Here is a 16,480-nt window from a genome sequence, read left to right on the forward strand (position 1 = left end):
TAATTTTTTTAGTCAGGGGTACCCCTACTAAAATGTGGATTAGTCCTCTCTCTCCTCATTTAACTCCTCTCCTTTAACACGGGCGAGTTCTGGATTGGAGGGTTTGGAGGATAATAAATGCTCATTAACTTGATTTTAGTCTCCTTAGTATTTGGATCCAAGCATGGATGAGGCTAGCATGTTTTAGTCTCACTACTTTTAGTCATGGGACTAAAACATATCCAAGCACCCTCTAGTTGATTTTGAATGAGATGAACTATAAGAATTAAACGAAGGGCTACATCAGGCATATATGACTTAGAGCTTACATGCTATAGTGTGGTATTTATTCATAATTTGGTTGCAAAATCTGATGCGTGCAATGCACGTGTACCTTACTAGTACTTCGAGTATGTGCAAAACACGTAAATTATAATACCAATGACACGCTACACAGTGTCTCTCTTACAGTTCATGAAGCCACATGGCACATGTGGAGGCGTTGTCGCGACCTCCTTGCGTGGATTGATCACGTGATGTGCTGCTGGTTCCACAAGAATGTACTCGTCCTCCCTGAGCCATACTGGCGGTACATGCACGAAGCAAAGATGTACATGCATGCCACGCACGCACTCATTCCCTCGCACGCACACGCGGGTACACGGGCGGACACAATTTTGTACCAAGATCCACCCCATGTGATAATTTGACGCATGTAAAGTCGTTCACTTCATTGATGGTCAATTAATACAGCGCATGCAAATTGAGTGGACGTGAGGGCGGAAGAAAGACATTATTACTCCACTGCGCGCATGCGAGTAGTTAAATCATGGGTTGCTAGTAGTACTTCCATTGGTCTCCTTCGTATTTTGTGCCAATTTTTGACAGTAACATAATATTTACGCATTTGAGCAGTGTAGTACTTGAAATTTATGTTCCGCTAAACTCATCGGGAGCCGTTTCGGGCCTCGAAACCAAAACCATCAATTAATCTTTACCTTGTTCCCATCACATTCGAAATCTTGCTCACACCTACAAGTACGTACCAAACCTGAACGTGTTCCCACTATGCAGGTATTAGTACTAGTGCTAGTCCTTAGGTTATAAAAAGGGGAACTACCTAACCGAAAATTAGTCTACCTTTACTCCTCATAAGTGCTTCTTCTTCGTCCGTCGTTGCCATGGCCGGTGAGCAGAGCTCTAGGTCGATAACTACTCGTAACAAGGGAGCGGCAACCAAGGCTGCAGAAAAAAAGAGGGCTCGCCGCCACGCAGAGACCTCGAAAGATATCTCACGGGCAGGCGATGGCTCCCAGGAGCGCCCTAGCCATGGAGGCGAACATGCCGAGCCGACGGAGCTGGAGTCGTTATCCCTCGACGGCATGCCCGATCAGCTCAATAAGCACCTCAATAAGCAGAAGGAGTTCATCCTAGGCTTGATGGAGTTGCTGAAGGAGAGCCTCGACGACATGCCCGCTGAGCTCAATCAGCAAGGGGAGTTGACCGCCGCCTTGGTGATGCTGCTGAAGAAGAGCATTGCCTCGAAGAAGAAGGCGACCGGCGAAATCCTGCGACTTCAGGAGGACAAGGCGAAGCTCTGCCACGAGATCTACATGTTGGAGGAGAAGAACGCCGGCTGGAAGAAGCTGCATGAGAATAGTAGTTCCTCGATGAAGATGTTGCAGGCCCTCGTCATGGAACAGAAGGAGGAGTTGGCGAAGCTCCGCATCGAGCACCCGGCTGCTGCCAAGGTACGTAATGCGGCCGTGGAACAGATGATGAAGGCTCGCGTCGAGAAATCCCGCGTCATGGACAGAATGAAGAAGATGGCGGAGGAGATGCGCAAGGAGATGGAGGTCGTGGAGGCGATGAAGAAGCAGTTATGACTCCACGGTGAATTAGATCATTTGGGGTGATAATATTCCTTCTTCTTTTGCTGCTATGTTTCATCTTTTGCTTCGGGTGTTTCGCCGCACGTGTCACGTTCTCTGCGAGGCATGAATAGAACAATGGTTTTTTATTGAGGGAATGAATAGAACAATGCTAACAATGAGATGACTATCAAATTGTAGATCATTTTTTATCGCCATATGGCACTGGGCTGCCGTGTTTCGTGCTCCTCTGTCGTAGTACTACTCCAGTGGAAAACTTGAGTATACCGCATGGTTCTTTGCTCCTCCTCGATCAGGTCGTCGGCGCATTTATACACGCAGTCAAATCACAAGAACCAGCCTTCCAGCAGTAATGAGCCGTCAAATCACAAAGGCCCTCGCCTCTCGTGAAACCAACCAAGCTAGACTGCCCCACCCTCTAGCCTTTTAAAAAATGTATAATTTTGTACAGCAGTAGTATTGATGGATTGCGCCATGGAGCAAAACTTGAAATTAAAAAAAAGGTGGTACATATAGAGAGCGCTCGTTGCCAAATTATGCATATATTACTATTAAAAAGGCTAGTCACAATAATGGTGTCCAGCACAACCCACCCCTCAAATAAAACTAAGCACCCTGGAATTCTTTGACAAAACTAAGCACCCTGAAATTCTTTGACAACTTAACTGCTGGCTATATGATGTTGGCCATATATATTGTACGTATATAATGTGAATAAATGAGTGGTAGTACTATACCAACTAAAAGATGAAATGTAAGAAATACTAGTATGTACGTACTGAAGAGTTAAAGTAACGAGAAGAAATATAACATAGTTCTGCTGGGGGCTCAGCACAACACACCCCTCAAATTAAATTAAGCACACCTGAAATTAAACTTTGCAACTATTCCGGTAGACACTGCATTAGAACCACCATGAACAACGACACTGCCACCTTACTCGGAGTCCTCATCCACGTCCTCAACTTCGTCCTTGTCCCTCTTCCTCTTGGCCGATACTTCTTTGCTTGAACTGCCAACTTGGTTGTTGCTCTTCATCCAACCCTTGTAGATATTGAAACAAAGGTAGCCATCCATTGCAGCGTAGTGGATGCGGTCTATATCTAGTACATTCCGCTGCCATGCATGACGATGAAACGTGTATGGAGGTTTCTCCAGTTTACCGTACGAAGGATGAACCATGGCTCCTGCCAGGGTCAGCATTGAAGGCTGACGAGAGGACACCAGCCGATTCTTTTGGAGGTTGAAGGTGTTGCCTACAACGAGTTCTATCCGACGCAGGACTTCTTTGTTGTTACCAAAGTCTACAGTAACGAATTTGACTAGGTTGCTCTTGAGGAAGTCCTTAAAATCCTGGCACTCAACGTCGGCATAGCATATGTGGTAGACCAAGCATAAGTCATGCACGCAAACCTGGATCACGGCGGGCTTCTTCCTCTCTTCGTCCTTTAGATCCTTCTCTCATCCCATGACTGTCGTGTACTGAACATCTAGCCCAGCGACCCACTCATCATCCGAGTCTTCGAACATGCGTCTGAAGCGAGAAAGGCATCCTTTCACCATCGCGGAAGAACTGGTGTAGATGACGTCGAACTCATCGCCGGTGATGGTTCTAACCTTGTACTCACCACCGATCGGGGAGATTTGGGACGCCATGGATTTGGGAGGAGGGTTAGGATTAGTGGAACTGCCGTAATGTGAATGGACGGGACGACTAGGAGCGAACCGCCGTAGTATTGAAGGACGTGTGAGGACGAGTAGGAGCGAGCTGCCAGCGTGCGAACGGCAAGGTAGTGGCTTTCCATTCTCCCATGATACGGGCTTCCAAGAGCCGTTGGATCTGAGTTCAAACAGTTGCATGGCGTGATTCTAGACCTATGGGTGAATATCCTATCCTGGAGGGTTATTCTGCAAATTTTCAGCAACTTAGCATGCGACCGTTTGATCTCAGATCCAAGGGCTGCCAGCAGCCTGTATCATGGTCGCGCCTACCACGACCGTCGCGTCGCTCGTGCGGTCGCGCCCTTGGAGATTTAACATGGTGTGTTAGGCTATCTGATGTTGGCATGTCATACATAGTGATCACTTAGTCACTCATACTACAACAAGGTTGGCTATAAGTGTATTTTTTACTCCTCTCTATCTCTTTCTTCATACTCCCTCAGTCCCATAATATAAGAATGTTTTTGACAGTAGTGTAGTACCAAAATACTAGTGTCAAAAACGTTCTTATATTATGGGACACAGGGAGTACTAGTATTTATTGCATTTGCCAAGGAGTGACCTCTTCCAATGAAATGGTGTTGCTAAGTTTGCTTCATTTAATTAGCTATACACTCAAAATTGTCTTTTCACCTAGGTACACGCGCTTAGCACCATTTCTTCCTTGGGTCACCAAACTAGTCTCTCTCTTCTTGATTAACTTGCCACATCAGACTTTATGCCTATGTGGCAAGCTTAAGCACCTGTAGGACCAAGTAAGGTGCCCGTCCGTTGCATGGAAGAGTGAAATGCATTGATCGGGGTGTTGTTTATTTTGACAAAGGATGTGGGGGTCATCTCATGTGTAACAGGTATCGATAGGTTTCTTCGGATATTATTTCATCTCTAGAGCTCAGAAACATCCGGGTGAAATAGATAAAAAAGTATCTTTTGCAAACAAAAGCGTTCAATTGTTCAACTTGCATCCAAAACTTGTGAAGAAATAACTCTTATTGTGCTTTGTAGGAAATGGTTCATCATAAGTCTTTCACCGGTACTGTAGTAAAAATTCATACATGGAAGATTCTAGACTAAACCATAAATGGATACACTTTTATTCATGCGTGATACTCCAATAGAGCAAGATCATGCATGGAAGTCTCCACATGCTTAGACAGCAGATTACATTGAGCGAAGACTAATGATCAACATTTTACTTAGTAATGCATATGTCCAGGTGAACCTCCTTGGAGTCCCCATGCACATTGTTGGGGGTCAAATAATACCATGCATCTTACATGTCCACATAGGCGGGAAGGTCCCATCTCGGCAGAGTCCAAGTCAGCTTGATGTAGCCAGTGTTGCCGCCCACGGACATCCGAGGGGTAGTAATAGTGAGCACGCACCCGTACATCGGCCTCGTGTCAGTGTTAGCGTCAGCGGCGTTGCCCCTCACGCACACTACAGAGATGTGGCGGCGGCCTATGCGGGCCTCGCCTGTGACCACGATCAAGAGGAAGATGCTGCCGTCCTCCTCTGAGACTAGCAGGCGGCGCTGATCCTCCAGTGACTCCGGCACGGTGAACGGGTAACACATCTCGTACTTGATGTTCTTCGCCAAGGGCCAGTAGTAATTGCCGCACGCCTGCGTCAGGTGATGCACGATGTCCGTCGGCGAGCCCCAAAACGGCACCGGGCACTCATAGCAGTAGACGAAGGGCTCCTTGGAGGCATCGACCAGGCCGTCCATGAAATGGGAGTGGCTGTAGGGGACGTTCCCCCAGTTGAATATATGAGCAAGTTACTACAATATTTACTAGAAAATAAATCATGACAGCTATAACAGAGATTAAACTAATCATGCGGACTAGCATAGTAGATGAACAGATCGAGTCTAGGACACAGACTAGAAACATGAATTCTACCACGATTTTAAACAGGAAGGACAGAAACACATACGGTGCAACGGGATAAACACCATTGGCGTTGAGGTTGTCGCTCATGTCGTTGAGGAAGAGGTTGCCGAGGTCGGGGAAGAAGTCATCGTCGGTGAAGTCGTGGCTGCTAGCAGTCGTGAGAGTGCGCTCACCAAATGTCAACAGCGCCCACCGAATGGAGCGCAGGAGGGAGTGGCTGTAGGGGACGTTGCGGCCGCCGAATGGAGCGCAGGAGTAGCCCATGAAGCAGTAGATGGCGCTCCTCCCTAGTCTCTATTCTTATCCCTATCTCTACTACTCTTCTTTGCTTTTTATAATATACTAGTTGTAGTTGTCAAATCAAATAGTACTGCGCCGTCCACTGCACGCCCGACTGAACACGCCTCCTCGCCTCCATTAAACCCGCATGCAAACCGAGAAACCTACTCTGGCCCACGGGAGGAAATTTGTCGGTTGCCGCGGGAGGGTTATTCTGCAAATTTTCAGCAACTTAGCATGCGACCGTTTGATCTCAGATCCAAGGGCTGCCAGCACCCTGCATCATGGTCGCGCCTACCACGACCATCGCATTGCATGCGCGGTCGCGCCCTTGGAGATTTAACATGGTGCGTTAGGCTATCTAATGTTGGCATGTCATACATAGTCATCACTTAGTCACTCATACTACAACAAGGTTAGCTATAAGGTTGGCTATAAGTGTATATTTCTTCTCTATCTATTTTTACTCCTCTCTATCTATTTCTTCGTACTCCCTTCGTCCCATAATATAAGAACGTTTTTGACACTAGTGTAGTGCCAAAAACGTTCTTATATTATGGGACACAGGGAGTAGTAGTATTTATTGCAATTGCCAAGGAGTGAGTAAAAGTGGAGAAGTATGTACAATAGTGCGCTTTACATGGCATTTTTGCATATGTGGAGGGAAGAGAGGCAAGGAAAAAGTGGAGAAGTGGGCTCTCATGCAAGAGCCAGCCTCTACTACATGGTGGAGCATTGGGAGAGGCACCTATATGGAGGTGGTCAGGAATCTGGAGACTCACGTCGGTCGTAGCGCCGCAGTTAAAATGATAATGGCAAGTCAAATCACGGGGCCCTACCTGTCCAGAAGTAACTCATTGTCAAATCACACAGCCCTACGTTTGCAGCAGCCTACTCCCTCGTCTTCTCGCGTCTCTGTCGAACCGACTAGGCGGAACTACCCCGCCGCCTACCGCGCAGGAAAAGCCCCGCCCTCGACTTTTAGATAGTATACAGTATACTAATTTTGTATCCATGGATTGCACCCGCGCCATGGAGCAAAGCGTCTAGAAAACGGCGATACAAATGTACGGAGTATACAGCACACCCGTCGCGTTCGCGTCGCACCCCAGACGGTCGGTCGGTCTAGCACGCTGCTCTCCGAATGGAACGCGCGTCATATTGAATTCACACGCACATGTGGGACGGCAATTGAGAACCGACCATGGGCGCACTCCCCGACACCGCAAGTCGGGTGACTTAATAGAAGAGGGAGACGAGCGATAGTACTAGAGAAGTGTTGTACTACGTTGGTGCCTGGACGATCCCTGCAAGACACGGAAGATCAGTTCGTCCATGCATGTGACCAGACTCCAGCAGACACGCCTGGATTGGCTATCGTCTACATATCATGTAGGCTGTGTTGTACATGGCTGTAGTTGTGGTGAGAGATCTAAAAAAAGGTTTCTTGTCATCTCACAAAATTAGGTGTCATGTGCTTCGGATCACTGCGAGGGTTAAACAGCGACAACTGATACGTCTCCAACGTATCTACTTTTCCAAACACTTTTGCCCTTGTTTTGGACTCTAACTTGCATGATTTGAATGAAACTAACCCGGACTGACATTGTTTTCAGCAGAACTACCATGATGGTGCTTTATGTGTAGAAAAGAAAAGTTCTCGGAATGTCCTGGAAATCCACGGAGGCACTTTTTGGAATTAATAAGAATTTTTGGCAAAAGAATTAATGCCAGGGGGCCCACAGCCTGTCCACGAGACAGGGGGGCGCCCCCCCCCTAGGGCACGGCCTCCTATCTCGTGGGCCCCCTGGACCTCCACCGACTCAACTCCAACTCCATATATTCACGTTCGGGGAGAAAAAAATCAGAGAGAAAGTTTCATCGCGTTTTACGACACGGAGCCACCGCCAAGCCCTAATCTCTCCCGGGAGGGCTGATCTGGAGTCCGTTCGGGGCTCCGGAGAGGGGGATTCGTCGCCGTCGTCATCATCAACCATCCTCCATCACCAATTTCATGATGCTCACCGTCGTGCGTGTGTAATTTCATCATAGGATTGCTGGACGGTGATGGGTTGGATGAGATTTACCATGTAATAAAGTTAGTTTTGTTAGGGTTTGATCCCTAGTATCCACTATGTTCTGAGATTGATGTTGTATGACTTTGCTATGCTTAATGCTTGTCACTAGGGCACGAGTGCCATGATTTCAGATCTGAACCTATTATGTTTTCATGAATATATGTGTGTTCTTGATCCTATCTTGCAAGTCTATAGTCACCTATTATGTGTTATGATCCGACAACCCCGAAGTGACAATAATCGGGATAATTCTCGGTGATGACCGTAGTTTGAGGAGTTCATGTATTCACTATGTGTTAATGCTTTGGTACGGTTCTCTATTAAAAGGAGGCCTTAATATCCCTTAGTTTCCGCTAGGACCCCGCTGCAACGGGAGGGTAGGACAAAAGACGTCATACAAGTTCTTTTCCATAAGCACGTATGACTATTTATGGAATACATGCCTACATTACATTGATGAATTGGTGCTAGTTCTATATCACCCTATGTTATAACTATTGCATGAGGAATCGCATCGGATGAATTATCCATCACTGATCCATTGCCTACGAGCTTTTCATATATTGTTCTTCGCTTATTTACTTTTCTGTTGCTACTGTTACAACTACTACAAAACCCCAAAAACATCTATCTTTACTTTTGCTACCGTTACCTTTATTATCATACCACTTTTGCTACTAAATACTTTGCCATAGATACTAAGTTATCCAGGTGTGGTTGAATTGACAACTCAACTGCTAATACTCAATAATATTCTTTGGCTCCCCTTGTGTCGAATCAATAAACTTGGGTTGAATACTTTACCCTCGAAAGTTGTTGCAATCTCCTACACTTGTGGGTTATCAAGACTAATTTCTGGTGCCGTTGCCGGGGAGCATAGCTCTATTCTCTGAGTCAATTGGGATTTATATCTGTTGATCACTATGAAGAACTTGAAAGATGCCAAGACCAAGATTTTGCCCTCAACTACGAGGGGAGGTAAGGAACTGCCATCTAGCTCTGCACTAGATTCTCCTTCCGTTATTAGTAGGCTTGCGACACCTAAACCTGCTACTGCTATGAATTCTGATATGTCGTATGTTATTGATGATGCCACTTCTGCTATGCATGATGAAACTACTTCTGTGCGTGATACTACTTTGCCATTAGGTGAATTTCATGATGAACTACTTGCTAGAGTTAGGGGGAATGAAAATATTGAAGAACCTATTATTGATGATAGTGATGATGAACGTTCCCCCAATGATTATGTATTACCTGTTGTTCCTAAGGGTTATGTTATGAATGAAGCAGCTGCTATGGAAATTCTTGCTTGCAATGATAGAAATGATCTTAAGAAATTATTAGCTAAATGGAAGCAGCAGTCTCTTAATGCTAGAATAAAACCCGATCCTGCTTTTGCTACTTCACCTATCTGCGTTACTGATAAGGATTACGAATTCTTTGTTGATCCTGATATTATTACTTTAGTTGAATCTGATCCTTTTTATGGCCTTGAATCTGAAACTGTTGTGGCACATCTTACCAAGTTGAATGATATAGCCACCTTGTTCACTCATGATGAGAAGTCTCGCTATTTATACATCCTTAAGATATTTCCGTTCTCATTAAAGGATGATGCTAAGACTTGGTATAATTCTCTTTCTCCTGGTTGTGTGCGTAGTCCCTAGGATATGATTTATTACTTCTCTGCTAAATATTTCCCTGCTCATAAGAAACAAGCTGCCTTGCGGGAAATATATAATTTTGTGCAAATCAAAGAAGAGAGTCTCCCGCAAGCTTGGGGGAGGCTTCTCCGTTTACTTAATGCTTTGCCTGATCATCCTGTTAAGAAAAATGAAATGCTTGATATCTTTTATAATGGACTAACCGATGCTTCCAAGGACTACTTGGATAGTTGTGCTGGTTGTGTTTTCAGGGAAAGAACAGTCGACGAAGCTGAAATATTATTGAATAATATGTTGACTAATGAAAATAATTGGACTCTTCCTGAGCCAGTTCCTGAAGCGATTCCTGAACCAATTGAGCCAATTCCTGAGCCTGTTTCTAAACCCACTCCGAAGAAGAGAGGTGTTTTATTTCTCAGTCCTGAAGATATGCAAGAGGCAAAGAAGTCAATGAAAGAAAAAGGTATTAAATCTGAAGATGTTAAGAATTTACCTCCTATTGAAGAAATACATGGTCTTAATTTACCGCCTGAAGAACCACATTGTCTTGATAACCCGACACAGGTAGTAAAGGTAAATTCTCTCTATAGATATGATAAAGTTGAAATACCCTCTACTAAATTTCATAGCCCATGCCTAGATGAATTTGATGACTTTATGGCTAGACAAGAAAGTTTTAATGCTTATGTTGGTAGAGAGTTAAAGAATAATGCTTTCGAGATAGGACGCGTAGGTGATAATCTGGCTAGAGTTAAAGCTGAACTTCACCACGTTAGCAAATATGCTTCTATGGTTGCTACTCAAGCTGAGCAAGTACTCAAAGCTCAAAATGATTTGCTTGATGAATTAAATAATAAAAATGACTTTGCCGTTAGAGTGGCTACTAGAACTGGTAGAATGACTCAGGAACCTTTGTATCCTGAAGGCCACCCTAAGAGAATCGAGCAATATTCTCAGAGAAATAATTTAGAGGCACCTACTTCTTCTAAAAAGAAGAAGAGGAAAAACGATAGAACCTTGCATGCTTCTAGTGAACCTACTGTAGACACACCTGAGAATCCCAATGATATTTCTATTTCTGATGCTGAAACACAATCAGGTGATGAACATGAACCTAGTGATAATGTTCATGTTGATGCTCAACCTAGCAAAAACAATGATGTAGAGATTGAACCTACTATTGATCTTGATAACCCACAATCAAAGAATCAACGTTATGATAAGAAAGACTTTGTTGCTAGGAAGTACGATAAAGAAAGAGAACCATGGGTTCAGAAACCCATGCCCTTTCCTCCTAAACCATCCAAGTCAAAGGATGATGATGATTTTGAGCGCTTTGCTGAAATGATTAGACCTATTTTCTTACGTATGCGCTTAACTGATATGCTTAAAGTAAATACTTATGCTAAGTATATGAAGGATATCATTACAAATAAAAGAAAGATACCGGAAGCTGAAATTTCCACCATTCTTGCTAATTACACTTTTAAGGGTGGAATACCAAAGAAACTTGGAGATCCGGGTGTTCCAACTATACCATGCTCCATTAAAAGAAATTATGTCAGAACTGCTTTATGTGATCTTGGAGCCGGTGTTAGTGTTATGCCTCTCTCTTTATATCGTAGACTTGAATTGAATAAGTTGACACCTACTGAAATATCTTTGCAAATGGCTGATAAATCAACTGCTATACATGTCGGTATTTGTGAGGGTGTGCCTGTTGTGGTTGCAAATGTCACTATCTTAAAGGACTTTGTTATTCTTGATATTCCCGAGGACGATAGTATGTCTATTATCCTTGGTAGACCTTTTCTTAATACTGCAGGGCCTGTTATTGATTGCAACAAAGGCAATGTCACTTTTCATGTTAATGGTAATGAGCATACGGTACACTTTCCGAGGAAACAATCTCAAGTTCATAGTATCAATTCTATTGAAAAAGTTCCAACTATCATTTTTGGAGGTTTTGAATTTCCTCTCCCTACTGCCAAGAAAAAGTATGATATTCTTATTGTTGGGGATTTCCATATCCCCATTGAGGTAACTTAGTGTCATTCGAAATTTCTCCGGTTCCGTGTTATTCGGAATGAGTTTGTTAACAAGACTTGATCAACCTTGTTAGTGAGTTCATTTTGATGATCACGAGATGGATGAAACTAGAAGGCACAACCTTCTGTACCCTCCTTTTAATTTCTGTTATTTAGAATAAATGAAGCAAAAATAGTATTATCCGTCTGTTTTCTGAATTATCCGTGCATTAAAAAAATAGTCCAAAAATAAAAGTGCTCCAAATGCCCTGCAAATTTAGTATGATTTTTTCTGGAATATTTGAGGATTTTAGGCACTGAAAACACTACAGGAGGGGCAAGCACCAGGCCACGAGAAAGGAGGGCGCGTCCCCCCTGTAAGGAGCGCCCCTGTCTTGTGGGCCCCTGGTGGCTCCCCTCCACTTATGGCAGCACCCACACACTTCATATTCTACCCAAAAAAATCCCCATCCATCTCAAGCACGAGTTCTAGCTTGTTTTGTTGCGATTTTCGATCTCTTAGCTCAAAGCTCCATTCACGAAACTACTTTGGGAGATTGTTGCTTGGTATGTGACTCCTCCATTGGTCCAATTAAATTTTGTTCTAGTGCTTTATTCATTGCAAATTTTTGTTGCATAGGTGACCATGTTCTTGAGCTTGCATGTTGAATTTTTGAGGTCCCAAGCAATTCCAATGCATGATATAGGCTCTAGGCACTTGTAGGAGTAGTTGCTATCAATCTTGTTTAGTTTTATCCACTTTTATTTTGAAGTTACTAAAATTTCAGAAATTTTCAGAAAAAGAAATATGCTTAGAAGAATGTACCAAGGAGGTTCCTCGGCAAAGAAAGGGCCAAGGATTGCTATACGTGAACAAGATATTAATTTGCCAAGGGACGCAAATGTACGGGCTTGTGAGTGGCCATCCGATGATTTTATGGTCGAAGCAGGCTTTAAGGAGGAATTTGACGCATATGTGCGTAATGCAGAGCTGGAGGACTTCTTACAAGATAAGTGTCCTCAATATTATCAATTGACCGATTCCTTTGTGCGGAGGTTCGAATATATTTCTGCGCGTAATTCTCCTAGTGTCATGTTTGATATTTATGATACATCTTATACCATGGATTTAGAGGATTTCACAACTTCTTGCAAACTCCCGCAGTGGGGTAATATTAATGATCCTCCCAAATCTGAATTTAGAGATTTTCTTGCTAATATTATTGTGGGAGAATCTAGGGACGTAGCACAAGCTACCATAGGAAGCATTCATTTTCCTGCTATACATTACTTTGCTCTATTTATTGGTAGATGCATTAACGGTAAGGACAAGGTATGTCACATGTGTGCCCCTGATCTTTGTGTCCTCGAGAGTGCTGTGTCAGGTTATAAAGGTTATAACTTGGGGGCAATAGTTGCACGTAGGTTACAGAATAATAGTAGAAGGGGAGATTTATTTGGAGGAATTTATGCAACCTGTGTGGCTAATTTTCTTAATATAGCTCCACGAGAGGGGGATATGATTGTACCTCCTATTTATTTGGATAAAGAAGCTATGTTTGATCATCATTTTCTTGAGAGGAATGAACAATTCCTCCATTATCAACTAATCTATGACAGACGCAACGTCGTCCCTATTACTCTTCCTGCTCCCTACCTTTTTGATTATCAGGCAAAAGGAAGATATGTTGTCACCAGGGAAGAAGCAACTGAATATGAGAGGGGAATGGAGGAAGCTCGCCAATACGCTGCTGCTCAGGAGGCGGTCGCCTCTGCATCTCAGTACTACCCCAGTTTCACTTACGGATATCAGCCACGCGGTCCTTGGTATTAAACCAACTTAGGCCAAAAGCCTAAGCTTTGGGGAGTACGTATTTCTCACCGACTTTACATTCATGTTCACACACTAGTGGTCGGTTCTCATACTCTTTCATTGTATTATCCATGTTAATTTAAATTTCTTTTTCTAGTTTTCTTCTTGTGTGTTTGATAAACCTTAAGAAAAAACAAAAAAATTAGTTAGTTTAATTTCCTTGCCTATAGTAGGAATTAAAATGAAAACCCAAAAAGATTTCTTGTTCTTCTTCTTCTTGTTGGGAGCTTTCCCGTGTAAATAGTTTTATTTTTCTTTCTTTCTTTTGGGGGCCGAGAAGACCATATTGAAAATGTTTAGTGGCTCCTATATGCATGATTGTTTATTTAATTTAGAGCCCATATTACTTGTCTTCTCTCTTGAGTTGAATGCTTGCAGATTCCAGCTTAGTCCAATGCACGTGCACTCTTATTATTATACACATCGTTCGGTCGTGCAAGTGAAAGGCAATAATGACGATATATGATGGACTTATTGGGATGAGAAAAGCTGGTATGAACTCGACCTCTCTTGTTTTTGTAAATATGATGATTCATCATTCCTGAGTCAGCTATTATGAAGTAAACATATTTGCAATGACATATAGAGATTATAGTTGCTTGTGCTGTGCTTGATTAGCTATGAGTTATAATGGTTTATCTTGCGTGCCAACATGCTATTAGAATGATTATGATGTGATATGATGGGATGGTATCCTCTTTGAATGTATTAAGTGACTCGACTTGGCACACGTTCACGCATGTAGTTGAATCAAATCAACATAGCCTTCACGATATTTATGTTCATGGTGGATTATATCCTACTCATGCTTGTACTCGGTGTGAATTAATTTTAATGCATGTTTACGACTGTTGTCGCTCTCTCAGTTGGTCGCTTCCCAGTCTTTTGCTAGCCTTAACTTGTACTAAGCGGGAAGATTGCTTGTGCATCCAAACTCCTTAAACCCCAAAGTTGTTCCATATGAGTCCACCATACCTACCTATATGCAGTATTTACCTGTCGTTCCAAGTAAATTTGTATGTGCCAAACTCCAAACCTTCAAATGAAATTATGTTTTGTATGCTCGAGCAGCTCATGTTACAACTAGGGCTGCCTATATCTTCCATGCTAGGTGGGTTATTCTCAAGAGGAGTGGACTCCGCTCCTCATTCACGAGAAAGGGTCGGAAACCGGGATGCCCAGTCCCATGATCCAAAAAGATCAAATCAAATCAAATAATTAAACAAAACTCCCCCAGGGTTGTTGTATGTTGGAGGCACTCGTCGTTTAGAGCAAGCCATAGATTGATGCTTGTTGGTGGTTGGGGCAGTATAAACCTTTACCATTCTGTTTGGGAACTGCCTATAATGCATGTAGTATGGAAGATACAGCCATCTCATAGTTGTTGTGTTGACAGCAAAAGTATGCCTGTCGGGGAAACTGATCCACGAACACCTATGGGGCCGGCGGACCGTGGCCCCTTTCGATTCGGCGGGGGGCGGAGGTCGCATGAAGAGCAGATCGAGGCGAAGCACACGAGTAGTTTACCCAGCTTCAGAGCTCTCCGGAGAGATAACACTCCTACTGCTGCTTGTCTGATTGTATTGTCTTCTTGCTCGAGAGAGCTAAGTGTTTTTATGGCTTTCGAATGAGTCGAACCCCATCTACGTTGCGCATGGGCCTCCTTTTATATGCTCAAGGGGTCACCGACAGGTGGCAACGTAAACAAGGGTACAAATGTAAAAAGAGAGGTGGTTGGTACAGTTACTTGTACAGTGTTTCCTACCTAACCTTGACGGCAGGGGACAAGGGCATTAAATGCCCGTCTGTGTAGCCCAAACAGTGCAGAAGAGGACCGTCAGGGGCGCCACCGCTCGCCATGATGGCGATCTTGTCAGCTTCGCATGCCACCGCGCACCACTGGCTGCACAGCCTCCTACCACGCGCGCCTGGAAAGGCCCCTAGAGCGACACGTTGGTGGATGCGCTGGAGCATGGGCACAGAGTGGCCGCCTGCCGCGGCAAGCGCCTTGCCGCGGCCGTTGCCTTGTCGGGTCCGGAAGATTGTCGCTCACCGGGCCTTGCCGGGACGCACGGCGCGTCGCGGCAAGTTCCTTGAAATGCCTTGGTTGGCCTTCCCGGCAAGCTCCTCTTGCCGGGGCCTTGTCTCCTGGGCTTAAATACTTTGTTCTTCAATGGCTCCAAAGGAACCATGGAGGATCTTGGCGGTCGCCCGGCAAGCCTTGCCGCGAGGTGCTGCAACTGCCCGTGCACAAGTTCGGGGTACTAGGGTACCCCTATTCTAGTACACCGACAAGAGCCCCCGGGCCTGGACCATACACGATGCCGAGCGCTGTTGGGCCAGGCCCAAAACAGGGCACGGGCACACGCGGCCTGGGCCACACCGTATCTTACTCCGTATCAACCGCGCCCTCCCCAACGGCACGCGTCGAATGCGGCGTCGTGGGAGAGATCGTGGGTGGATTCTTTATTCGGAAGGGAGAAACGTCCGCCCCCTCCCTCTTTATAAGCAGGGGAAACAGGGGCAGTTCATTCCCCCTCCCCCCCCGCTGGTTGCTACTAATCCATCTTCGTAAACCTCCGCCGCTCCCCCCTTCTTCTCGAAGCCGAGAGAGAGCAGCGCTCCGCCCCCCATTGCCACCAGCATCACCAACACCGTCGACCTCCCCCACCACCTCCGCCATGGCTCCGAAAGCCGACAAGGGGAAGGGCGTGAAGTCGGCCGAGGCGCAGCGGCTCGCGGCGCTGCGGAAGGAGCGGGCGATCTTCTCCCCTCAGCTCGGTGCGCAGGAGCTGAGGGAGTACTACTACCTCTTCTGGTCGACGGAGACGCGAGCGCATCCACGCATGAGGGTACTCCCGGCCGCCGCTTCGGAACTGGCTCCAAACGGGTACCCATTCTTCGCGCTGTTCTTCTATTGCGGGCTCTGCCCGCCCTTCTCGGAGTTCTTCTGCGACATAATGAACACCTACGGGCTCCGCCACCTTGATTTCACCCCCAACGCCATTCTGACCATGGCAATTTTCGCACATTTGTGCGAAAACTTTGTCGGAGTCCACCCCAATGTA

This window comes from Triticum dicoccoides, chromosome 2B (genome assembly GCF_002162155.2).
Source record: "Triticum dicoccoides isolate Atlit2015 ecotype Zavitan chromosome 2B, WEW_v2.0, whole genome shotgun sequence".
Lineage (NCBI taxonomy): Eukaryota > Viridiplantae > Streptophyta > Magnoliopsida > Poales > Poaceae > Triticum > Triticum dicoccoides.